Source organism: Lacerta agilis, chromosome 5 (assembly GCF_009819535.1).
Source record: "Lacerta agilis isolate rLacAgi1 chromosome 5, rLacAgi1.pri, whole genome shotgun sequence".
Taxonomy (NCBI): Eukaryota; Metazoa; Chordata; class Lepidosauria; order Squamata; family Lacertidae; genus Lacerta; species Lacerta agilis.
Genome location: NC_046316.1, coordinates 93,634,738 through 93,662,191, shown reverse-complemented (window position 1 = coordinate 93,662,191; position 27,454 = coordinate 93,634,738).

The window sequence follows — 27,454 nt, the reverse complement described above, 5'->3', positions numbered from 1 at the left end:
TTCCATTTCTTCCCCTTCTATTTGCCAGGAGGTGATGGGACCAGTGGCCACGATCTTAGTTTTTTTGATGTTGAGCTTCAGACCATATTTTGGGCTCTCCTCTTTCACCCTCATTAAAAGGTTCTTTAATTCCTCCTCACTTTCTGCCATCAAGGTTGTGTCATCTGCACATCTGAGGTTGTTGATGTTTCTTCCGGCAATCTTAATTCCGGCTTGGGATTCATCCAGTCCTGCCTTTCGCATGATGAATTCTGCATATAAGTTAAATAAGCAGGGAGACAATATACAGCCTTGTCGTACTCCTTTCCCAATTTTGAACCAATCAGTTATTCCATATCCAGTTCTAACTGTAGCTTCTTGTCCCACATAGAGATTTCTCAGGAGACAAATGAGGTGATCCGGCACTCCCATTTCTTTAAGAACTTGCCATAGTTTTGCTGCGGTCGACACAGTCATCTCACTTCGCCACGACAAGGCAGTGATCCATGAAGAAGTTGCCAGGAGTAATTTTCTGTATTTATTTCTGTATTTATTATTGTGTTTCTATCCCACCTTTTCTTCCAGGAGCTTAAGGTGGCGTACAGGGTCCCCCCCCACTTCCTCCTTCAATCTCGACAACAACCTAGATGCCTTTGAAAGAGGATGAGGCAAATTCGTGGAGGGAAAGGACTTGTCAGGATGGCTGTGCCATGGTTGGAGGCAGCGATGCTTCTGAATCCCAGTTGCTGGAAACCACAGGAGGGGAGTGGGCTCTTGTGTTCGAATTCTGCTGGTGGGTTTCCCAGGGGAACAGGATGCTGGACTAGAGAGGCCACTGGCCAGATCCAGCTGGCTCTTCCGATGTTCTTTAGTAAGGAGATAGGCTCAGGGCTGGCTGATGGTATACAGGTTGGCAGAGCAATGCGTCATCTCCCTTCCTGGACCAGCCTCATCTGCCGGGGACCTTCTCCACACAGAGCAGGTGTGCAAGAGTCAATGATCCTTTCCCCCTATTTTATTTTTTTTAATCCCTGCCTCTCCAGCAAAACAGCTGCCTGACAGATGAGTGCCACTTCTCGCAAAATAAAAGCCCTCTTCCTTTCATTCCTACTCTGCAAAATTAGAACCATTTCAAAACATCCCCGCGGGGGAACACGCATACGAAATCTATGAAGCAGTTGTCACACAGAAGAGTCCAGGTAGAAATTGTCGATAATGGAGAGGGAGTGGATGGGCCTGAGCGCTGATCCGTGAGCTGAGAAGGCAATTTTCTACTCACTTGCGATTCGTCTGCCTTGGTCTCTCATCTCTGGCACCAAGGAGGCGGCTGGAAGTCGGAAGTGGCATGAACAGGTATTTGTGACATTCGCAACGAAACAAATACTCGAGGCCTGCAGAGCATTTGGCTGTTTCATTCAGGTGGGAGGCTTGCTGCGTTTGAGTTCAGGATGCAACAACTTCGGAACATAGGAAGCTGCCTTATCTGGTGTCAAACCAAGGGCCCATTTAAGCTTAGTATTGCCTGCACTGGCTGGCAGAGGCTCTCCAAAGTTTCAGGAAAGAGCCTCTCCAACCTTACCTGGATATTCCCTGGCAAATTGAACCTTGGACTTATTTCATGCAAGGCAGGTGCACCTGGTTAGTGAAGATGGGCGAGGGGGTTAACTCTCTGACCCCTCGCTTCTTCCTCGGATTAGGTTCCTCCATGCTTGGCATGTGCATTAGCAAAATAGCTCCTTCCAGTGACGCAAATGGCAGTCGCAAAGGGACAGAACTGGTTTGGGACCACAATGAGCATTCCCCCACATCAAATGGGGTGCGCCTTTTGCGTGGTCGTGAGTAGCCCCATTGGATCACGGTGGCAGCTCCTGGCACTTGGGTCTGGCACAGCCTTCCCAGGTTGGATACCTGTGGACTCCACCCACTCAAGCAGCCGCCCAATCCTGGCTGGGGAGGTGTTGCCGGGGGGATTGGTCAGGTAGAAGGAGGGATTATACAGTACACAAATGGAGATGGAGTAATACCTGGGAAGCGGCCGTTGGATTCAGAGCTCCCCCATCCTCACTCCTCAATTGACGTTTACGTTGCAGGTTAACCACCTTCTTTTTCCGCAGCAACACTGGCACGCAGGCGCTGCTATGTCCAGGTCGCTGTTGAAGGGCCGAAAGGACTTTCCCTGCATTGGCAGGTTTCGCCTTTCCCGTAGCAATTCGTCACAATTTTGGCGGTTGCAGGCCTTGGGCGGAATCTTTAGTCATCTACAAGATTGGGGGGGGGGCATGGGTGGTGACCCCCGCCCCCATTGTGGTGGCGATAACAGGGTTCCAGTTAAAGTGGTCTCTGGGGGAGGCATTGACCATATGCCCAGAGGTCCTCACTGCCCTCCCCCTCCAGCGGCGGCAAACAGCGGGGCGGGCTATCTGCTTCAACATATGTTCTCCAGAGCTAGCCCACTCCCCACTCATGCTGGATAACCCTGAAGTTACCCAGAACCCCAGCTGGGGGCTGGGAAGGATAAACGCCCAATGCCTGAGCCGAGGTCTTCCTACATCTGAATATAATAAAGTTGTGGCCAATTTAATCCCATAGAACGTTGTCACGCGTTGTTATTTCCCTCAGGGGCTGCCCCGGGGTCCGGGGGACTCCGCCTGCCACGCAATGGGATGGAAAGGGTTAAAGCTCATTACTCCAGTACACGCATGCATGCATGCACGCACGCACGCACACACCTCACAAAGCACCTGCTGGATTCATCTAGTCTATCATCCTGTTCTCACAGCAGCCAACTAGAAGCCTATGAGAAACCAGCAAGCAGGATTCGAACACAAGAGTAACTCTCTTCCCTTGTGTTTTCCAGCAACTGGTATTCAGAAGCATTGCTGCCTTCGACTGTGGAGGCAGAGCCATCAAGGCTGGTAGCCACTGAGAGCCCTCTCCTCTGTGAATCATCTTTTGAAGCCATCCCTCCTTCCTGTGGGGTGAGTTCCACAGTTTAACTCTGCACTGCGTGAAGAAGGGCTTTCATTATTTGTCCTTTTGTTGATGGCACGCTCAGACTCTCATCCAGATACTCTTCAGCGGCGCCACCTAGGGTGCAGTACCAGCTCCGCCACCTGGCTAAGTGCCCCATCAGCTGATTTCAGGGGCCAATTCTGGCTCTCCTGGACCTTTGATGTCTGAGCAACTCAATGCAGCATTGGAGACTTTCCTCCCTTTAACATTTTTTTCTGCTTTTTGAAACATTAAGCCATTCCCCCCCCAATCCTGGAGTAGATCTACACACCGGGGGGCGGGGAATGCTCTAAGTAAGTAAGTCAGTCAGAAATTAGATCATTATAACGAAAGAAATCAACCCCTATGGAAAATCACGTTTTAAAATTCCCTGCTCTCTGGCGCCACCTGGTGTTGCATGTTTCTAGCACATTGAAATCACTGATTCTTTACTCATGTCGCTGAGACACTGGACGAGGCAAGCTGCCTTTGGTCTTGCATCTGTGGCTTGCCACCTGTCTGCTGGAGTATCAGAGTTCAGATTATTGTGTGAAAACCTTTCTCATATCACCTTGCCCACAGAGGTGCGCAAAGCTGATGTTCCTATCCCGCTCCACTTTCCCAGAATTATTGGGGGACATGTCAAATGCTTCTCTCGGGTTCCAAAACACAATGCAAAGGGACAGATGGCATCTGTGTGTGATTTTGTCCTTTGATGCTGCTTTGGGGGTGGGATGTTTACTGCAGCCGGTGTGTGGGCCACTCTGCAAATATTCCAGCTAAGAGACTGTATATAAATATTGTAATAACATTTAATGAGTCGAATGCTAATTGGGAAGAACCATCACACTCATTATGTAAATGCAGCCTGGTGGGGGATAAAGAACAGCTCTGGGAAGTGATTTGGTGGGGTGGGGGACCTCCAAGGACCGCCCCACTGCTTCCTCGGCTTCCCTCCTTTTCTGCAGGGTCAGGCCACCGCCCCATGGAGTCCAACCTCCTGTTCTCACAGTTGCCAACCAGATGCCCCTTATGGGGAAACCGGCAAGCAGGATCCGAACTCAGAAGCCCTCTCCCCCCTTTTGTGGTTTCCAGCAACTGGGATTCGGGAACATTGCTACCGCCAACTGCGGAAGGCAGAGTGCAGCAAAAAACAAACAAACCAGGACGTTTGTGGTATACATTTGTCCTCAATGGGGTAACTGTGCCCCTGAAGGACCAGGTGCGCAGCCTGGGAGTCATTTTGGACTCACAGCTGTCCACGGAGGCACAGGTTAATTCTGTGTCCAGGGCAGCTGTCTACCAGCTCCATCTGGTACGCAGGCTGAGACCCTCAGTGCCTGTGGACTGTCTCACCAGAGTGGTGCATGCTCTGGTTATCTCCCGCTTGGACTACTGCAATGTGCTCTATGTGGGGCTACCTTTGAAGGTGACCCGGAAACTGCAATTAATCCAGAATGCGGCAGCTAGACTGGTGACTGGGAGCGGCCGCTGAGACCACATAACACCGGTCCTGAGAGATCAACATTGGCTCCCAGTACGTTTCCGAGCACAATTCAAAGTGTTGGTGCTGACCTTGAAAGCCCTAAATGGCCTCAAAGGTCCAGTAGACCTTAAGGAGCGTCTCCACCCCCATCGTTCAGCCCGGACACTGAGATCCAGAGCCTTCTGGCGGTTTCCTCCCTGTGAGAAGCAAAACTACAGGGAACCAGGCAGAGGGCCTTCTCGGTAGTGGCGCCTGCCCTGTGGAACGCCCTCCCACCAGATGTCAAGGAGATAAGCAACTACCTGACATTCAGAAAATACCTGAAGGCAGCCCTTTTCAGGGAAGTTTTTAATGTGTGATATTTTTGTATCTGTTTTTTGTTGGAAGCCGCCCAGAGTGTCTGCGGAAATCCAGCCAGATGGGCGGGGTACAAATAATAAATATTTTTATAACAAAAGATTACAGGACTTCAGCGCCAATCGGAAATGAAGCAGAGTGTAGACCCCAAAATATTTGCATGTGCAGACTGTGCTGTAAGGAGGATCAAACGATCTTGTAAGGATTGAAGAGGGAGGAGTTCTTGGTTTGTTAATCTCGTTTTTATCTTGTTTTAAAGCACCCGAGAGCTACGAAGGAAGGGCAGTATACAAATTTTATTCACCATTATCACGTATATTCACCCCGATATACTACCATGAAATTGCATGCACAGTTGAAAGGATATCTGGAAAGGTATCTTCCCACTCAGAAGTTCTTCCCCCCACCACCACCAAAATTAGTTTTTATAAAAGTTTTCTTTTGTGATACAAAACAAATGGGTGAGCCAGGCAAAGTACATACAGTGCCTTCACTTTCAATTAATGGAGTTTTTTTTTCCATAGTTCATTTACGTTCAGTATGAGACAGTATTGCCTTAGACATATGGGGGGGGGGTTGGCAGAAGATATCCCCAAATATAAGCTGGGCAGTTTGGACCATTCCTGCTGAGAAGTGGGCCTGATCCAAATAACCCCTAGTTTCAATTCAATTGTAGCAGTTTCAGGGTGGAATTCCCCCCAATGGACATTGAGGATGCATACATCAGCCTTGCCCAACCTTTTGCCCTCCGGCTGTGGCAGACTTCAACTCCCATCAGCCCCAGTAACCGAAGTCAATGGTCTGGGATGATTGGAGTCATCAAAGTCCAAACCTGGAGGGCACTAGGTTGGAGAAGGCTGGCACATGCATTCCGTTCTTTCGGCAGCCGCATCCTGAAGGCAGGCGAGAACCAAGGCAGTTTATAGCAGCAGAAAATAATGGCCCGAATGGTGCAAAAACAGAAACAACAACTTTGGAAAGGGGAGGCGTTTCCAGAAGAGGAGGGGGGAAACATCTCTTTCCCCCACTTTGCCTCTGAAAAATTAGAACAATTTCAAAACAAGCGTATGGGATCCGTGAAGCAGTCACCACACACAGGAGAGATTCGGGTGGGTATTATATATAATGGAGGCAAAGCAAATGAGCACTGGTCCGTGAGTCAGGAAGGCAATTTTCTACTCACATGTGATTTGTCTGCCTTAATCAGCGTCATCGCTGCCACCAAGGAGGTGACATTTCCTACCTGCTTGTTAAAGTTACATTAGCAGGTATTTTTAACATTTAGGAAGGAAATAGCTAGAGACCTGGAAAGGTCTGGCTGTTTACTTCGAGTTGGCTGCTTGCTTCGTCCGAGTTCAGGACACGGCAAGCCCAGTCTCTCCGAGAGGCTGTTCCAGCCACACTGCACCCCCCAACACACCCCGTCTCCAAAGCTGTTTGGGGAACAAAACCCAGGGGTCTCCAAGCTCAAGAACCACACACACACACACACACACACACACTGCAACTTTTCCCTTGGGTAAAACAGAGGACTTCTAAGTCTAATTGTCAGGATGTCCTACACACGAGTAGGACATTGGCCGAGACACATGCCCGACTGGCATGTTCCCTCCCTCCTGGGCGATCATTTGGGAGCTTCAAAAGCATTCCTCAGTGTGAACATCACAGCGACTGATGCCAGACAACATCAGCACACTTAGGGATCCACAGAGGTTTGCGCAGTTGCGTAACAGAACTCAGCAACTCAGCATCTTGGCTAATCTACTTTATTTACATATAAACACACACGGAGCACTGAAACATGGCTCCATCTCTCTCTATTATCAGGCAGCAAAGAGGAAGATCAAAGGACAATAGTCCCACTTCAGGGAACACAGTAAGGCAAACATCCTGTCTACTACACATCCCATTCCTGTGGAATCAAAACACACACCGTCATGTGATAGACAACAATCCCATGACTGCACACAGGGAATGAATCTCCAACACTAATTTCATTGGAGGGATGGATGGGAGTTGGCTCGCTCTGGATGGAGTTACACTCTCTCTGTAGGAGCAGGTACGTAGCCTCTGGACACTCCTGGATCCATCACTGTCACTTGAGTGTCACATGGCTTCAGTGGCATGGAGTGCCTTCCAACAGCTTCAACTGCTGGCACAGCTGCAATCCTATCTGGACACAGACAGCCGACTTCTGTTGCCCACCTTTGGGAACCTCTGTGTTAGATTACTGCAATATGCTATTTGCGGGGCTGCCTTTAAAGACAATTGAGAAACTACAGCTGGTGTAGAGTTTGATGACCATAAAGGGTAAAGGGTAAAGGGACCCCTGACCATTAGGTCCAGTTGCGGACGACTCTGGGGTTGTGGCGCTCATCTCACTCTATAGGCCAAGGGAACTGGCATACAGCTTCTGGGTTATGTGGCCATCATGACTAAGCCGCTTCTGGCAAACCAGAGCAATGCACGGAAACACCATTTACCTTCCCACCGGAGTGGTACCTATTTATCTACTTGCACTTTTACATGCTTTCAAACTGCTATGTTGGCAGGAGCAGGGACCGAACAACAGGAGCTCACCCCATCATGACGATTCGAACCACCTTCTGATCGGCAAGCCCTAGGCTCTGTGGTTTAAACCACAGCACCATATCATTGGCCAAAGCAAGATAGTATGATGATGATGATGATGATGATGATGATAATAATTTATTTGTACCCCGCCCCCCGCCCTCCCCTGCCAAGACCGGGCTCAGGGCGGCTAACACTAGGTATAAAAACAATTGATTAAAATACAACTTAAAAACAAGATTAAAATACAACATTAAAGTGCAGCCTCATTTCAGTAGAAACTCAAATCAAAAACTGTTTGGAGAAGAAAGCGTCAAATCTTCACCAAGGCCAACTATCCAGACTGGTTGGTATCCGCAGGGCATACCAATTCTGGCAGGACCGCACTGGCTTCCAATTCATTTCTGGGCTCAATTCAAGGTGTCGTTTTGACCTAGAAAGCCTTATCTACCTCAGGACCCCAGTACCTCAAGGACAACCTCTCCTCACATGAACAAACCTTGCATTCGTCATCTGAGCCCTTCTCCATGTGCCCCGACCAAGAGATATAGGGAGGGTGTCAACATGAGAACGGGTCTTCTCTGTGCTGTCTCCCCGCTTACGGAATGCTCTCCCCAGGGAAGCATCCCTGCTGCAAACACTATGTATTTTCAGGTGAAAACATTTCTTTTCCACTAGGCCTTTGACTGTTGTTGTGTTTTTAGATTTGTGGCTTCCTTCAGTGCCCTTTCAACAAATATAAAAACCGTCCTGTGCACATATACTTGGGAGTATAAGTCCCCTTGAAGTTGTCTTCCTTCAGAGTAGACACATAGAGCATTGCAGGCCATGTCTGCGTAGGAGCAATGCCTCTGGCAACCCATTTGCCTTCCTGGGCAAAGGGAAGGCGGAAAAGGCATCCGGCACAACGGCCGACAGAGCCAGGAACTTAGCGCCAGGAGAAACAGGTCTTGCTTTGTGCTAAATCTGCCCATCTCCACCCAGGGATGCTTTTAAGGACAGTGGCATCCCATCTACTTTGATGGATGTGCCAAGAATCAGTCCCCTCCAGAGTCCTCCCTTCCTTAATGGCTAGAGGGTGCTGTGCCAAGCTGGTATTGGGATGGTGGCGTGAGGTGACCCTGCGGAACAAGACATACCGTTTTCAGAACAGACATAAAATGAAGACCCTGACCTGTTGCAGTCATTAAATATACGACACGTGTCTTTTCTGTCATCCCCTGTCCAAGACTAAGGTAGTTAACCTCAAGGCTTTGGCGGGAGTCCAGCTTGCGTCATTGCGTTCTTCCCAAGTTAAATTTGCTGGATGAGCTGAGCGTGATTATGTTCTGGACCAGCGAGAGACGCATCTCCAGCCTGGCCTCTCCGGTGGTGATTTCATCGCCATCCTCAGCAGGGACAGGAGAGGCGAGACCTTTGAAAGCGTTGCAGCATAAGGACCTCAGAAGATAATCAGAGCTTATTGGAACATGCCCAGTGGCCCATCTAGCCCTGCATCCTGTTCTCACAGGGGCAAAACGAGGGGCAAACGGGAAACCCACAAGCAGGATTCGAACACAGGACATCTTCTCCCCTCTTGCAGTTTCCAGTAACCAGAATTCAGTAGCACAGCTGCCTCCAGACTGTGGTCATTAGCAACCAATAGCCCTCTCCTCCATCAATTTGTCATATATATATATATATATATATATATATATATATATATATATATATATATATATATATATATATATATAGGTTTTACATAATTTTATACATCTTAACTTTAACCATTTCAAATCATTAAAATAAAGGTTCTTTCAAACCTTCGGACGTCCTTCCCTCCCTCCATGGGTTCCATTTAATATTCTGCATCTTTTACCATTATCTTCTGTTATATATCCATAGTTACCATAATTCATTTCACATTACAAGTGTCATTGTATCCCTGCCAATGATTTTAACTGTTTACAGTGGTCTTTTAAGTATATTAAGAATTTATTCCAGTCTTTTAAAAATACTTGATCTTCCCCATCAGTTTCTCCATTTCTGCATATTCCATCAATTTAGTCTGCCATTCTTCTCTAGTCGGCACTTCTTCCTCCTTCCATCTCTGGGCTAGAAGCATTCTCGCTGCTGCCGTCATTGCGTTCTTAAAAAGTCTTTTGTCTTCTCTTGGTATCTTCATGTATTATATCTATCAGAAAAGCTCCTGGTTTTTTTTAGCAAAGGTTTTCTTAAACATTTTCTTTAACTCATTATACATCATTTCCCAGAAAGCTTTTAGCACTGCACATGTCCACCACATATGGTTAAAAAGTACCCTCTTTCCCTTTAAATTACCAACACAGATTTGAATTAGTTCTATACATTTTCCATGATTTTGTCCAATCCTCTGCCTCCAGTGGGAGTGAGTTCCACCGTTTAACTCTGTGCTGCATGTACAGCATTGAAGCGCTGATTGGAAACGAGACCACCCTAACTTCACTGCCATGTTTCTGTGCGGCAAAACTGGGGGGAAAGAGGATCATTTTGAACAATGTCTCAGGATGCGACTCATACAACCTCTGCCGCTGGAACTGCCCCTCCAAAACCCCCCCCCCCACGCCCTGAAATTTGCCAGCAGGCCATTCCTAACTTTCGAGCCATCACACTCACACTCCGACAACTTTCAAGCTGGGAGATGTACATCAGAGCATAAGGAGAAAGTTAAGTCCAAAGGGGAAGCTTCCTCGACCCAAACTCCGGTCGGAAAGTTGGTCTGAGCTGCCACAATCAATAAGACAGGGAGGTGAGATCCTGGCACGGAGCAACGGTGGGACTCCTGCCAAGTGATTCATGAGGACACAGCACATTATCAAGACGAATGGGGGCCACTTCCCCCGTCTGCTCATGGTGCAGTGGCAAACCTTGACTACGTGTGGCTGGAGAAATGGGATGATGATCTTCCAAGGTACAGAGGGACAAGGGATTCAAAGTCACTTTAAGGGCAGGAGGTTTGGAGAAGGGGCAGAGCCCTCCATTTAGAGCACTTGATATAATAATAATAATAATAATAATAATAATAATAATAATAATAATAATAATAATAATAATAATAATAATTTTTTTTTAATTTATACCCCGCCCAACAGAACAGCTCCCAACAGAACACTAAAAACAGAATAAAACTTCAAACATTAAAAACTGCCCTAAACAGGGCTTCCTTCAGATGTCTTCTAAATGTCATATAGTTCTTTATTTCCTTGAAATCTGATGGGAGGGCGTTTCACAGGGCGGGTGCCACCACCGAGAAAGCCCTCTGCCTGTTTCCCTATAACCTCAATTCTTGCAGGGAGGGAACCACCAGAAGGCCCTCGGAGTTGGTGGGCCTCAGTGTCCGGGCTGAACGATGGGGGTGGAGATGCTCCTTCAGGTATACTGGACCGAGGCCATTTAGGGCTTTAAAGGTCAGCACCAACACTTTGAATTGTGCTCGGAAATGTACTAGGAGCCAATGTAGGTCTTTCAAGACTGGTGTTATATGGTCTCCACAGCCGCTCCCAGTCACCAATCTAGCTGCCACATTCTGGATTAGTTGTACTTCCTGGAACACCTTCAAAGGTAGCCCAACGTAGTACACGTTGCAGTAGTCCAAGCGGGAGATAACCAGAGCATGCACCACTCTGGCGAGACAGTCTGCCAGCAGGGATGGTCTCATCCTGCGTACCAGATGGAGCCGGTAGACAGCTGTCCTGGACACAGAATTGACCTAATAAAAAATAAAAAATAAACCTTCCAGTAGCAACTTAGAGACCAACTATGTTTGTTCTTGGTATGAGCTTTCGTGTGCATGCACACTTCTTCAGGTCTCTAAGGTGCTACTGGAAGGATTTTTTTATTTTTTATTTTGTTTTGACTATGGCAGACTAACACGGCTACCTACCTGTAACAGAATTGACCTGCGCCTCCATGGACAGCTGTGAGTTCAAAATGACTCCCAGGCTGCGCACCTGGTCCTTCAGGGGCACAGTTGCCCCATTCAGGGCCAGGGAGTCCCCCACACCTGCCCGCCCCCTGTCCCCCCAAAACAGTACTTCTGTTTTGTTATGATTCAACCTCAATCTGTTAGCCGCAATCCATCCTCCAACCTCCTCCAGGCACCCACACAGGACCTTCACTGCCTTCACTTGCTTTGAGTGGCAGAGGTTCCACCGTCAGTCCCCAAAGGCACCTCCAATTGGGGCTAGGAGAGACTCTTGCCTGAACCCCCGTTGAGTCTCTGCTAGTCAACGTTGACCAGGGGGAGACAAGGTGTTGCCCACCAGAGTGGACTCTGTTTCCCATGAGCCCAAGCTAGCACGGCTGATTGTCAGAGACAATGGGAGTTGTAGTTCAGCAGCACCTGGAGGGCACCGTGTTAGATAACCCCAGTGCAGGCAGTGCGGAGCCAGAGAGACCAATGGTCTAACCCTGGTTCTGTAAACTCATCTCCAGGGCTCCCTATCGAAAACATTTTTTTTGCGCGGACAGGCGGAGTCCCCCGAACCCCGGGCAGCCCCTGAGGGAAATAACGACACGTGACAACGTTCTATGGGATTAAATTGGCCACAACTTTATTAATATTCAGATGTAGGGGGACCTTGGCTCAGGCACTGGGCGTCTATCCTTCCCCAGCCCCCCAGCCAGGGTACTGGGTAATTTCAGGGTTATCCAGCATGAGTGGGGAGTGGGCTAGCTCTGGAGAACATATGTTCAAGCAGATAGCCCGCCCCCCTGTTTGCCGCCGCTGGAGGGGGAGGGCAGTGACGGCCTCAGGGCGTATGGTCAATGCCTCCCCCTGAGATCCCTTTAACGGGAACCCTGTTATCGATGCTGCAATGGGGGCGGGGGTCACCGCCCCACACACCCCTAATTTTGTAGATGACTAAAGGATTCCGCCCAAGGCCTGCAACCGCCAAAGTTGTGATGAATTGCTACGGGAAAGGCGAAACCTGCCAATGCAGGGAAAGTCCTTTCCGGCCCTTCAACAGCGACTTTGTCATAGCAGCGCCTGCGTGGCTGCGGAAAAAGAAGGTGGTTAACCTGCAAAATAAGCGTCAATTGAGGGAGTGGAGGGTGGGGGGAAGCTCTGAATCCAACGGCCACTTCCCAGGTATGACCCAAGCTCTATTGTGTGTACTGTATAATCCCTCCTTCTACCTGGCCAATCCCCCCGGCAACACCTCCCCAGCCGGGATTGGGCGGCTGCTGGAGTAGGTGGAGTCCCCAGGTATCCGACCTGGGAAGGCGATGCCAGACCCAACTGCCAGGAGCTGCACTGTGATCCAATGGGGCTACTCGCGACCACGCAAAAGGCGCACTCCATTTGATGTGGGGGAACGCTCATTGCAGAATAGTGCCTTGTACTGAGTACAATTTTATTGCACTATGCAATGAAATTCAAAACGGTAAAAATTAATTGTACATTTATTGAAAATCCAACCGCAACTGTTTAGTTTAATTAATTCAACAAGGTGGATGAGCTTGACCCAGTGCTACCTGCTTCTCAGCGTCTGATTGTCGTTTGCAGTTCCAACGCCCCCTGCCTCCCCCTTGCCTCTTGGTGCTCCCCACCCAGCTAATCCCATTGCCCCCCAAGGGGCGATACTGCTCACTTTGGGAATTGCTGGTCTAACTTGGTCTAAGCCCCCCCCCCCAATGTTCCTAAGGAATCCCATGCTTCAGAAAGGCTGCAAAATGTCCCTTTTGTGGCATATCAGTTAGCAGACTTCTACCTTATAGGTGGATTTTGGGGTCCTTGCTGCAGCTTCGAGAAACTGAATTTATCTATTTTATTTGACCTTTGATGTAACGACGCCACGATTGTGAAGTTTAATGTTCTGTAAGCGACCTCAAGCCATGCGCAGGTGCGCTAGGGGAATTTCGGCTCAAGAAACAAACAAGAAGAAATGTTTTCTTTCTTCCAGCTGATGATTTTGTTGAAGGGAAACCACCATTTCCCAGAAAATAAATCATATTTACTGACCTTACAAGTATCATTTTATATACACATACCTAACCTGCAATATTCTTTTTTTAAGGATTTTAAAAACATTAAAAGGAGGAAAACTTTCATTTCACAGTGCTTTAAATGACTAGCAGTTACACTTTAAATGCAAAACATCCTAAATTACAAATATTTATTACTGAATTGAACAATGCTTTGATCCAGCACATTTCAAATTGCATCATCCACAATACATACTCAGTCATGCAGCATAGACTCACGAATAAACTCCTCTCCTTATATACTTTCAACTTCTATAGGGGAAAGGAATTACATAAATTCATATTTCATTTGCTGTTCCAATACTCTCTGAAAGCCTTTTGCTCCTCCACAAATTTATTTACTTGGCATCTTCCTTGCTTGATCCACAAAGTCCGTGTAATCCTACTTAATACTCCTAGAACCCAAAGCTTAATGTACATTCCCAGAATGAAAGGATTTCCTTTTGTTTTCAAATATTTGATGTATATAAGGCATGCCACTACAACCCTGTTGGACGGTAATGTCTCTGTGTTGTTTGGTACCAGACTTTTAAAATGTGTTAATAAACAGATGATGTTTGAGTTTAAGGATATGTTAGCAGGGAGGGCATTGTTGATTACTGAAGATATTTTTTTGCCAGTACCATTTAATTTCTCTGCAAGGTCGCCAGCAATGGTAAATAAAAATCCTCCTCTTTTTGAACTACTGACAATTTTCTCTAGGATAAGTTGGTAAAGCTCATTGATTGCCAGTTAGCTGCTGAGCTAAATCAAAGGTGCTGTTACGATCCCTTCCAGGAGTCCCGGGGGGAAATGGGGCACCCCAATTTTTCACATGAGATCTCAGTGGCCATCAATCAATCCCCAGCTATAGATGAACTGGCTAATGGGAATTGTACCCAAAACATCTGGAGGGCGCCACGTTGAGGAAGGCTTTTGCCAGAGTTTCAGAACCCACAGAGCAACTTCCCTGAAATGTTGTGCTGTGCCGCCATCTGCGCTTCCCAGCAATTTGAACTCTGGTACCTCATCTATATTGGATGAGAGGTTATTTTAGCTCCTGCTAAGAGATTTCAGCGGTTATTCCAAGAGACACTCAGCAAAAGGCAGCCGTTCTGGAGAATCCACTCTGGCGGCCTCTTTGATGGGAAGATGGATAGGCCCGGGATGAAGACTGACAGCGGGAGGAAAAAACCTGCAACATCCCTGCCGATCACAGGGGGGCTGCTTTCTCAAATCCCAGCAGCCTTTTAGTCATGCCAAACTTCCCTTCGCGACGCCACAGACACAGAGGTGATTGCGCCAGAATTTAATCTCCGCCTTTAGGTGTTCTGCAGCGCTGAGGATGGGTTGTGCAAGGAAGGGGCTCGACTGAGTTTTTTCTTTTTTAAAAAAATTCACAAGACAAGGAAAATGATGTATGATCCTTAATTGCAGGTGAAATTCAGGTGGGGGAGAATATCGTATGAATTTCCTGGTTGCAAGAAGAGATTGGGGAGCAATTCATTCACTTTGGGGGCGATTCTCTGCCAGGCATCGGCAGAGCTTCAGCAGTTGCCTGCATGCAAGGTTTGGATCTGGTGCAACTTTATACTGTTTTTACACCTGTCTATTAGGGTTAAACCACAGAGCCTAGGGCTTGCCGATCTGAAGGTCGGCGGTTCGAATCCCCACGGCGGGGTGAGCTCCTGTTGCTCGGTCCCTGCTCCTGCCAACCTAGCAGTTCAAAAGCACGTCAAAGTGCAAGTAGATAAATAGGTACTGCTCTGGCGGGAAGGTAAATGGCATTTCCGTGCATTGCTCTGGTTCGCCAGAAGCGGCTTAGTCATGCTGGCCACATGACCTGGAAGCTGTATGCCGGCTCCCTTAGCCTATAGAGCAAGATGAGTGCCACAACCCCAGAGTCATTCGCGACTGGACCTAATGGTCAGGGGTCCCTGTACCTTTACCTTATTAGGCACAGGACTGCTGCCTTGGTGTTTTAAAGTGAGCTCTATACGCATTTTGAAATTCACACTTGGCTGAATTTTGCAAAGCAGTTCTCCAACCTCAAAACATATACCGGAAGTGCATCTATTAGGAGGAAATGTTGCCTACAAATGCATATATTAGTCAAAATCACATTTAAAATGCACAGGGGAAATGTTTGCAACCATGTATCAATTAGGATAAATGCACACTAAAATCCTGATAACTTTCCATGTGGGTTTTATTTTCTCTTTTAAAAAAAACTGAAAATACAATGCAGAAATATGAGGTGGATTTTATTTAAGATTGGGGGTAAAAGAGAGAAGTCAAAATGGACAGATTCGAACCCTAACCCTCATCAGTGTGGTGTAGTGCTTGGAGTGTTGAACTATGATATGAGAGACAAGGCATTAAGATCACTCAATTCATTAAGATCACTGCGTAACTTTGGGGATTGGTCAATCACTCTTGGTGTAACCTACCTCACAGGGCTGTTGTGTGGATTAAATGAGGAAGGGGAGAACAATGAAGGTCACCTTGGGCTCCTTGGAGAAAGAGCTGGGATTTAAATGCAATAAGTAAACATTAATAAATAAATGAGATAGATAGATGATAGATAGATAGATAGATAGATAGATAGATAGATAGATAGATAGATAGAGATAGATAGATCAGGCATAGGCAAACTCGGCCCTCCAGATGTTTTGGGACTACAGCTCCCATGATCCCTAGCTAACAGGCCCAGTGGTCAGGGATGATGGGAATTGTAGTCCCAAAACATCTGGAGGGCCAAGCTTGCCTATGCCTGTGATAGATAGATGATAGATCAGAACAAAGGAGTAGCATCCTTTTGCTTGTTGTTGTTGTTGTTGTTGTTGTTGTTGAGTCATTCAGTCATGTCCGACTCTTCGTGACCCCATGGACCAGAGCACGCCAGGCACCCCTATCTTTCACTGCCTCCCACAGTTTGGCCAAACTCATGCTAGTCACTTCAAGAACACTGTCCAAGCATCTCATCCTCTGTCGTCCCCTTCTCCTTGTGCCCTCCATCTTTCCCAACATCAGGGTCTTTTCTAGGGAGTCTTCTCTTCTCATGAGGTGGCCAAAGTCTTGGAGCCTCAACTTCAGGATCTGCCCTTTCAGTGAGCACTCAGGGCTGATTTCTTTAAGGATGGATAAGTTTGGTCTTCTTGCAGTCCTTGGGACTCTCAAGAGTCTCCTCCAGCACCATAATTCAAAAGCATCCATTCTTCGGCGATCAGTCTTCTTTATGGTCCAGCTCTCACTTCCATACATCACTACTGGGAAAACCATAGCTTGAACTATACGGACCTTTGTCGGCAAGGAGATGAAGATCCTTTTGCTACATTTCGAGAATCATCATTCTGATGATGATTCATACTGATTACAATGACAATTGACTGCCCTTCTTTGCAGGTTCTGTGGGGAGTCCTTTTTCCATTTCCTCCCTGATCAGCCACAGACTGGGAGCAGGGCGGGAAGAGGAGGGGCTGCCCCTCTGCGCCCCGAAGGTGTGTGCGTTTGTGATGCCACCCCTGCTTCCAAGCCACCTGAGGCCCGGCACTTCCTCAGGAAGGAGCGAGGGGGCGGTTAAAGGATGTCAGCCTCCTTCTCGGGAGACCTTATTACTCCGTGTGTGTTCCGGGCTGCCACCGCCTTGGGGACGATGTCACAAATTAGTCTCTTGGCGCAGCCACCTAATTTAGTGATCTCACCGGAGGGCCAGCGCTTCATTCACAGTTTGGGAAGAGCAACAAGGTGCTCGGAAAATCTGAGTCCATTCATGCTTGCAGCCTGGCGAGCAAACAGCTGGGGTTCTTGCAAGCCATAGGTTAATGGCGGGGATGAAGTGGGACGGTTCTGCCACCGAGAAGGGCAATTAGCCCTTATTTGTGGAGCTGGATTCCTTCGGCAGGGAGAGCTCCCAGGGACAGAATGCCTTGTGATATACATAATAAAAAATAAAAATTCCTTCCAGTAGCACCTTAGAGACCAACTAAGTACATAACATCTCTGCCGTCTGTCTCAACGCCCATCTCTTCACTTTCTTCTTTCGGCTTTCCATCTTCTGCTCCTCACGATCATTTCTTGCCACTGAGGCTCACAGACGTCCTGCATTTCTGAATCAGCCACTGTCCTGGAATGTCCACTGATAGGACTCAGAGATGGAGAGAATTCATGCATTTCAACAAAGGTCATAATAATAAATAAACGGACTCATCTACTCTCAGCAGCCAGAAACATCATAACCAGACACTGGAGTGGCTGAATTGCAACTAATCACCAAACTTAGAACCATGGAGAAGCCTGGTCTGAACAAAGACATTGGATTCTTATCTCATTATACTTAAAAAAGCTATCTTTAGCCATCTCACCCCTTGCCTTTCCCGGCAAGACTAATTGCAGCCCTTAAGAGTCGTCAACAGGTTTTCCACACCTATCAGCTGATCACCCATTCCCACCACCCTTCTGAGTAATACCCCTCCCCACTCCCTCACTATATTTAAGGATCTGGTGACTTCTGTTTCAGTGTATCTGAAGAAGCGTGCATGCACACGAAAGCTCATACCAAGAACAAACTCAGTTGGTCTCTAAGGTGCTACTGGAAAGAATTTTCTATTTTGTTTCGACTATGGCAGACCAGCACGGCTACCCACCTGTAACAGACACTGGAGAGACATGTCAGGAGTAAGTATGGACCAATGCTACCAAGTAGTATGGGAAACAGCCCTACTAGAAAAAACTAAGCAGTAACCTGAGACTGACACGGGGACAAACAGATGAAGATACCTTCATCCCCATATGGTCCCCCTTCATCACACACACAGCCCAACAAGACAATAACAAAAATCTGCCGACAGCATACAAATCAATATGGCTAACCTGATCCAAAACACTCACCCACCCCACTCACACAGGAAACCAAAGATCACCACAGCCAACCACAAATGAACAATCACACCCTACTCCAACCCCGACCTCTCTCACCACCAAAGGAGCACAAGCGAACAACAGAGAACCTACACAAACAACGCTGACACCAAACCCTACATATATTAAGGAAAATAGAAGCATCGTCACCCCACTTCACCCACCTCCCCATCCCGCCCACCTCTCTTCCCCTTTTCTTTCTAATGTCTCAACAACCAAAACTGATTTGTAAAAATGTTACATGGAAAAAATACGAGAGAGACATTGCACACACCTTTGTAAATCAAGAAAATCTTCAATGAAAAAAAAAATACTTTAAAAATAATAAACATACGGGGAAGAAACACGCAGGGAGTTCCTTTGCATGTGTCGGCCGTGAAAAAGGAACGTTCCATGCAAGGGATCATTAGAAAAGGAATCAAAAACGAAGTTGCCAATATCATTATTCTAATCTATGGTGTAGCCACGTTTAGAATGTACTGCGCAGAGTTCTGGTGGCCTCCCCTCAAGAAAGAACATTGGCTGGGTGGCTTCCACCTGCAGGACACGCAAGGTGACTCGATTCCTCAAGGCTTTCAGATGCTAAGCAAGCTTCTCTGTGCATTTTGACAATTTGTTTTTCAAAGCTCAGGCTTAATGGACGAGGGAAGCATCAAATGTCTGCAGTCCTATAGGTGAGCACCACGTACTGGCAACAACACGGTTTGCATTAATAAATAAGGGCCAAAATTGAAAGGCACAGCCTGTTCTTCAGTGAGATGGTGGTGAAGGAGGAGGAGGAGGAGAAGGAGGAGGAGGAGGAGAAAGGCCACCTGGCATCTCATGCTTGCTTGATGTGGTGCCAGGGCTGTTTTTGTTTAGTCGTTTAGTCGTGTCCGACTCTTCGTGACCCTATGGATCAGAGCACGCCAGGCCCCCCTGTCTTTCACTGCCTCCCACAGTTTGGTCAGACTCATGTTGGTAGCTTCGAGAACACTGTCCAACCATCTCGTCCTCTGTCGTCCCCTTCTCCTTGTGCCCTCCATCTTTCCCAACATCAGGGTCTTTTCCAGGGAGTCTACTCTTCTCATGAGTTGGCCAAAGCCTTGGTGCCAGGGCAGTTGTGCCCATACCCCTGCCTTCCTGCCTTGCTTCTCCAGGGATGGCTTGGACCCCGCACTGCTGCCTCCTCTCCATTCCTGAAGCTATTTTGAACATTGTTTAGCACCAGTGTCGCAACCAAAGTTTCTATACCTTTCAAAACCACCGAGAAGGACTGGACATATGATCAGATGCAAAACACAGCAACCTCAGATGTCTCTGCTCTTGCTGTATTTTAAGAATTTCTAGGCTGGCTTCCTGCTTCTGCCAGTCAAGGTGGCTCACAAGAATAGTTAACCTGTGGAACTCCCTGCCACAGTGACGGCCACCAACTCAGATGGTTTTAAAAGAGGATGAGACCAACTCACGAAGGAAGGGGCTATCTAAGTTCTTTCTTTTATCTGTCCTGTCTTTTATCTCTCCAGAAATGCACCCAGGCTTCCTTCAAAGCCATAGCTGCCTTTCCGGGAGGAGAACACAAACATACACCCCAATTATTTGAATTTTAGCACTTTCACGTCGGGAAACTCCTGACTCATTCTCTCAGCCTTTATTTCGGCCTCGGATCCATGCCAGCAGAGGGCGCCACAAACGCGGTGCTTGCGCAACCACTCAGAGGAGGGGGAAAAATATATCAGAGAATGATGAGGAAGGCGAGGAGAGCAGTCGGAGGAACGTGGCTAGCACAGCCCCGACGAAAAGTTTTGCTGGGCCAGTTGCAAACTGACCGCGGTGCCTTTGGCCAGAGAGCGTGGCTCCCTCTGACGCCTCCTCCCCCCGTTGCCTGTTTATACCACCGAGACGGCCATCTATCATCTCCAACCCTGGCACGCGTTCGCTCCACTTGCCGGGTCGGCGTTAGTACACAGCAGCCTTAAGTGACACCGTGACCTACTTTCCCGTCTCCCCATGCACTGCAGTGGTAGCATGCAGCACACAGCCTCAGTCGGCGCAGTTCTCGGGCGGATCTCATCCTTTTTTTAAAAAGAGAGAGAGTTAAAGAGCTCTGGCGAGATGTAATAGGGCCCTTTTCAAAAATTCATAGCTCTTTGCAAGAGGTTGCTCGAGGTAAGGCCTGCCCAGAGGACCACCAGAAGATGCCAGCGAGGAGGAGGAGCAGGAGGAGGGGAGAGAGATGGTGGAAAACCCAAGGCCTGGTGTTTTTCGGAAAGCAAAGGTCCCCGCTTGCCAAGCGTCAGAAAAACGAGCCAAGCAGGCCAGAAGCCTGTCTCCATCCTGGGTAACCAGATCAACACCGTAAAACGGAGAAATATGAGGTGCCTACCGACCTTCCAATTGCCCCTGTTTACCAAGAAGTGTCTCTGTTTTCGGGCATCGCCTTTTGGCAGCTGCATGCAAGCGCATGCAGGGCGGGCTTCGGGCATTGCCCCTGTCGCCAGGGTCTCCAGAAGTCAAGCATCACATGTTGGGGTGCAGAGGGCCTCAAGAGGTGGTACCTGCTGGGTGGCAAGTCACCCACCCTGTCCCCATGATAGGATTGCACCTCCTAGGAACATAGGAAGCAGAGTAGCCTGCTGGATCAGGCCAATGGCCCATCTAGACCAGCATCCTGTCCCTGCAGTGGACAACCATTTTCACGGGAGGTTCAGACGGTGGCATCGAGAATGAGCGTTTTCTGCAGTGGCTCCCCATTGGTGGAATGCTCTCCCTAGGGAGGTTCATCTGGGCTGGCTCAGTCAGTAGAGCACGGGACTCTTAATCTCAGGGTCGTGGGTTTGAGCCCCATGCTGGGCAAAAGATTCCCGCATTGCAGGGGGTTGGACTAGATGACATTCGTGGTCTCTTCCAACTCTACAATTCTGTGCTGACCTCTGTGATCAGTTCATACCCTCCAACATTCCTCAGATGAAGATAGGGACATTCTATTCTATATCAGTAACGTTGCTGGTTATATTTATTGCTCTTGAAGGTTCCCCCACCTCACCCCAGGCTTCCCAAAATAAAAGGCATAAATCCAGAGATTTCAGTGCTTAAAATACTGCAGTTTTATGTGTTTCCTCTAATAACTTGACCAGGAGGAAATGCACAAGCAGTTATACTGATGTAGAATAGAACGTCCCTACTTTCATCCGAGAAATGTTGGAGGGAGTATAAGTTTAGGTGCCAGGGAAAAATGTACCTCCATAACCAATCCTTTTGCTTTTAACCATCTGTGGCCTTTTAGAAGCGGATGGGATCGTTTGTTTGTTTGTTTGTTAAATGTATTTCTCTTTCCTCTTGGTTTCAATGTATCTAGGTGGGGTTTATTGTCTATTTGTTTGGTTTTAAGTCACATTGGATTGCCCTGGGCAAGATAAACCGACTTTAATAAATAATTGCAATAGCCTAACCATATGGTATGCCACTCCCAGTAACTGCCTGAACTTTAGTGGTGACCCAGAAAGTTTGGAAACATTTTAACTGGCTCATGAGAAAGCTGTCATTCCGAAATGGGCAAGGAGAAACTTCAGGAGCAAGGCAGAGATTCTCTTGTGCCCCAATCCTGCTTGTAGGTTTCCCACTGGCAACTGTGAGAACAGGATGCTGGACTAGATGAGCTATTGGCCTGATCCAGCAGGCTATTCTGGTGTCCTTATGTTCGGGTATTATTCTGCAAAACCCAGCCAGACCTTTCTAGCCCCTGTGGGGTTCCAAGTAAGTGGAGTCTCACCCTTGGGGCCATGCATTTCGAAAGCAGGGCTTGCGGGCTGCAAACACAGGATTTCAGGCTCCAGGCTGACCCTCGGCCATGGTCTAATTAAAGAAATGAAATGAATTGGCCTTGGACAAGACGTCCCTCCTTCTCGGCCAAGAGGATCCAGCCTGCCCCAGGCTCACCCTCTGGTCCAGGGCTGCTTCTCTCCAATCGCTGCAGAAGCAGCAGCCCTCAAGCAGAATTGTGCTCCTCTGGGTCGAAAGAGAAGCTTTCAGGGTGTCTCTATGGAGGCCTTGTTTGCTTTCCTTCGGAGCGGTTTGGCCATGCAGGGAAAGTTTGTTTCCACAGCTAGTTTGAGCAGGAAGACACGGTGGATTTTTGCCTGGAGTCTGGGTCACGCTGACCTTGTTTTTCGGGAGGGGGGGTGTGCTCAGTTCTGTGTACAGCGTTATTTTTTTCTTAAAAAAAATATATATGTTTGCAGCCTCCAAGATGGCTTGAGCGCAGGCCAGGAGCTCCGCGGTGCTACCGATTCCCCGGGGCGCCACGCAGAGCGAAAGGCACATTCCAGGCCGCCCCGCTAAACAAATCCAAACTCGTAAGGTTTTATAGCTTGCTAAAGCAGCAGAACAGCAAAGCTTTCTCCGCTCATGTGTATATAAAGAGGGCAGCCTTCTCCTCGCATACCTTTGCAAATCTGAGAGAGGGAGGGCTGCTCTCTCCTTGGCTCCACAGGGACTAGGCACTTTACAAGAGTGTTGCATGCGTCAGAAGCCACCGCTCTCTGTCACACGGGGCACAAACTGCTCTGTTTTGGTTTCCCGATTTCTTCTCCCCCGGCCTGCTGATTTGAACTGGCCTCCGGCATGCATAACTGCGCTGGGCTGCAGCCGCGCAGACATTTTGGACTGGGGGCTGGAATGGCTTGAACACAGCTGTGCAACGCACTGGAAAACACCGCAGGGGATGCTCTCGTGTTGGCATCCTGCTTGCCGGTTTCCCACAGGCAACTGCTCCACTATGAGATGCTGGCCTCGGCCCAGGATACCTGAAGGAGCGTCTCCACTCCCATTGTTCAGCCCAGACACTGAGGTCCAGCTCCGAGGGCCTTCTGGCGGTTCCCTCACTGCAAGAAGTGAGGTTACAGGGAACCAGGCAGAGGGCCTTCTCGGTGGTGGCGCCCGCCCCGTGGAACATTCTCCCATCAGATGTCAAGGATATAAACAACGATCTGACTTTTAGAAGACATCTGAAGGCAGCCCTGTTTCGGGAAGTTTTTAATGGCTGATGTTTTATCGTGTTTTTAATATTCTGTTGGAAGCCGCCCAGAGTGGCTGGGGAAACCCAGCCAGATGGATGGGGTTGTTGTTGTTCAGTCGTTCAGTCGTGTCCGACTCTTCATGACCCCATGGACCAGAGCACGCCAGGCACGCCTATCTTTCACTGCCTCCAGCAGTTTGGGGTATAGATAATAAATAATAAATAAAAATCATAAATAAAATAAATAGACGGGCCATTGGCCTGATCCAGCTGCCTATTCTTATGTTCTTAACTTCAAGGTTGGGCTACCGCAGTGCACTCTGTATGGGGCTGCCCTCGGGGTCAGTCTGGAGGCTGCAGCTTATGCATAACGCAGCAGCAGGTTGCTGGGGGGGGGCTACCCCCAGCATATGACACATTGCTAGCAGGCAATCTGATCCTGGGCCAAGTTCAAGGCATTGGTACTAAGGATGCCCCTATTCTGTGGAATAGCATGGGAGGGGGCTGTCCTATGGTTTTGTTTGTTACTACGTGTTGCGTTCTTGCATTTTTATATTGCAGGCCTCCCTGTGACCCCCCCCCCCCTACTGGAGCATGTGTTTCCCAGTCTTATCATTCCATTGCGGGCCGACTGGAGGAAGACCTTCGAAACAGAGATTTTGCATCCGGTGACCTTGCCGTCAGAGTCCTGCTTGGGATTTTCAGACAGACGGGGACACCGTCGCTGCGGTTTGAGTGATTGAGAGCAATGCTACAATATTCCCATCGATGTGGGTAGTCTGTGGATTATCCTTTTGCTTGAAGAGATTCTTTTCTCTTTATTGAATGGATGAACGTTTGGACGGAACTTTGGGTTTGAGACATCCCATATTGCACTCGAACATGGTTTTGGCATTGCATACATTATGCAAAGGCTATATTTAAAGAAGCGGACCCTTGGTGGAATACAAATGTCTTGTTTTTACATTCTGCCTTTGAGAAGTTCTATATAATTGCATACAGAGTTATGTAAGCTGTGTTTCTTTATTTCTGTGTTTGCCTTTGTGTTAGACATCCACTTTCTTAGGCATCCGTGGGATAATCTGAACATTAGAATTTATGGCCCTCTCTGTGGAACGCCCTCCCATCAGATGTCAAGGAAATAAACAACTATATAACTTTTAGAAGACATCTGAAGGCAGCCCTGTATTGGGAAGTTTTTGTTTGTTTGTTTTAATTTTTTTAATACTTTATTTAAACTTCCCTAATTACAAAATCAGATCTTACTGTACTGGGAAGTTTTTAATATTGGTTGTTTTTATGTTTTTATATGTGTTCATGGTGGGAACCCAGCGAGATACAAGAAGAAGAAGAAGAAGAAGAAGAAGAAGAAGAAGAAGAAGAAGAAAAGAGTTTGGATTTGATATCCCGCTTTTCACTACGCGAACGAATCTCAAAGTGGCTAACAATCTCCTTTCCCTTCCTCCCTGTGAGGTGAGTGGGGCTGAGAGACTTCAGAGAAGTGTGACTAGCCCAAGGACACCCAGCAGCTGCATGTGGAGGAGCGTAGACGCGAACCCGGTTCACCAGATTACGAGTCTACTGCTCTTAACCACTACACCACACTGGCTCAGAAGAAGAAGAAGAAGAGAAGAAGAAGAAGAAGAAGAAGAAGAAGAAGAAGAAGAAGAAGAAGAAGTATTCATCCTGCATCCTGTTCTCTCCTTTTGCCAATTAATTTTCATTAAGTTTCAGAATTTAACTTATATGCAGAATTCATCATGCGAAAGGCTGGGCTGGATGAATCCCAAACCGGAATTAAGATTGCCGGAAAAAATATCAACAACCTCAGATATGCTGATGATACAACCTTGATGGCAGAAAGTGAGGAGGAATTGAAGAACCTTTTAATGAGGGTGAAAGTAAAGGTAAAGGGACCCCTGACCATCAGGTCCAGTCGTGTCCGACTCTGGGGTTGCGGCGCTCATCTCGCTCTATAGGCCGAGGGAGCCGGCGTTTGTCCGTAGACAGCTTCCGGGTCATGTGGCCAGCATGACAAAGCTGCTTCTGGCGAACCAGGGCAGCGCACGGAAACGCCGTTTACCTTCCCGCTGGAGCGGTCCCTATTTATCTACTTGCACTTTGACATGCTTTCGAACTGCTAGGTGGGCAGGAGCTGGGACCGAGCAACGGGAGCTCACCCCGTGGCAGGGATTCGAACTGCCGACCTTCTGATCAGCAAGCCCTAGGCTCAGTGGTTTAACCCACAGCGCCACCTGGGTCCCTATGAGGGTGAAAGAGGAAAGCGCAAAATATGGTCTGAAGCTCAACATCAAAAAAAAAAAAAAAACTAAGATCATGGCCACTGGTCCCATCACCTCCTGGCAAATAGAAGGGGAAGAAATGGAGGCAGTGAGAGATTTCACTTTCTTGGGTTCCATGATCACTGCAGATGGTGACAGCAGTCACGAAATTAGAAGACGCCTGCTTCTTGGGAGAAAAGCAATGACAAACCTAGACAGCATCTTAAAAAGCAAAGACATCACCTTGCCAACAAAGGTCCGTATAGTTAAAGCTATGGTTTTCCCAGTAGTAATGTACGGAAGTGAGAGCTGGACCATCAAGAAGGCTGATCGCCGAAGAATTGATGCTTTTGAATTATGGTGCTGGAGGAGACTCTTGAGAGTCCCATGGACTGCAAGAAGATCAAACCTATCCATTCTCAAGGAAATCGGCCCTGAGTGCTCACTAGAAGGACAGATCCTGAAGTTGAGGCTCCAGTACTTTGGCCACCTCATGAGAAGAGAAGACTCCCTGGAAAAGACCCTGATGTTGGGAAAGATGGAGGGCACAAGGAGAAGGGGACGACAAAGGATGAGATGGTTGGACAGTATTCTCGAAGCTACTAACATGAGTTTGGCCAAACTGCGGGAGGCAGTGAATGATAGGCGTGCCTGGCGTGCTCTGGTCCATGGGGTCACGAAGAGTCGGACACGACTGAACGACTGAACAACAACAACAAGTTTCAGAATTTTTAACAAATTACATTCCAATTGTGTTGTTGTTCAGTCGTTCAGTCGTGTCCGACTCTTCGTGACCCCATGGACCAGAGCACGCCAGGCATGCCTATCCTTCACTACCTCTCGCAGTTTAGCACTACCTCTCGCAATTAGCACCCGATTTTAATGCATCCTTTTCTTATACAGGCCAACCAGATGTCCCTTATGGGTAACCCACAAGCAGGAACCAAGCACAAGAGCAACTCTCCCCTCCTGCTGTTTCCAGCAACTGGGATTCAGAAGCATTTCTGCCTCTGGCTGTGGAGACAGAGCAGAGCCATCCTAGCTAGGAGCCATGAAGGTGCCTCTTATTCTGAGCCAGTTTCGTTTTGTCAACAGAGTGGCTCTCCATGGTTTCATAAGCAGGGGACATTCCCAGCTCCACCTGCAGGTGCCAGTGGGGACTTTCTGCAGGCAAAGCAAATGCTCTTCCACGCAGCTGTGGCCCTTGCCAAATAAATGCTTTTAGCTGTTCTTATTTTTAGCTGTAAGTCATCTTAAATCCCACCAGGGAGAAAGGCAGGGTACAAATAAATATAATAGATAGATGATTGATAGATAGATAGATAGATAGATAGATAGATGATAGATAGATAGATAGATGATAGATAGATAGATAGATAGATAGATAGATAGATAGATAGATAGATAGATATAATAGATGATAGATAGATTGATAGATAGATAGATAGATAGATATAATAGATAGATGATAGATGATAGATAGATAGATAGATAGATAGATAGATAGATGATAGATGATAGATAGATAGATAGATAGATAGATAGATAGATAGATAGATAGATAGATAGAGATGGATGGATGGATGGATGGATGGATGGATAGATAGACAGACAATTCCACTGACTTGGCTAGGGCCAGGGGAGAAATTCAGTTCAGCTGAGTTCAGGTTTTAATGCAAATCTACTCTGCTCGCATGTCTCAAATCAATGCACAAACCAGCTAACTTCTGAAATTCGCACGTCTCTGAAAGTTGCAGCGCAGTTCTCCAGCCAAATAATACGTGCCCATCGTATGGGAATCTGTGCATGACAATGTCTCTCTGTGTGTAAATAACATTTAAAATGCATCATAATAGAGAAAATTGCTTGGCCAAAAACGCTCAT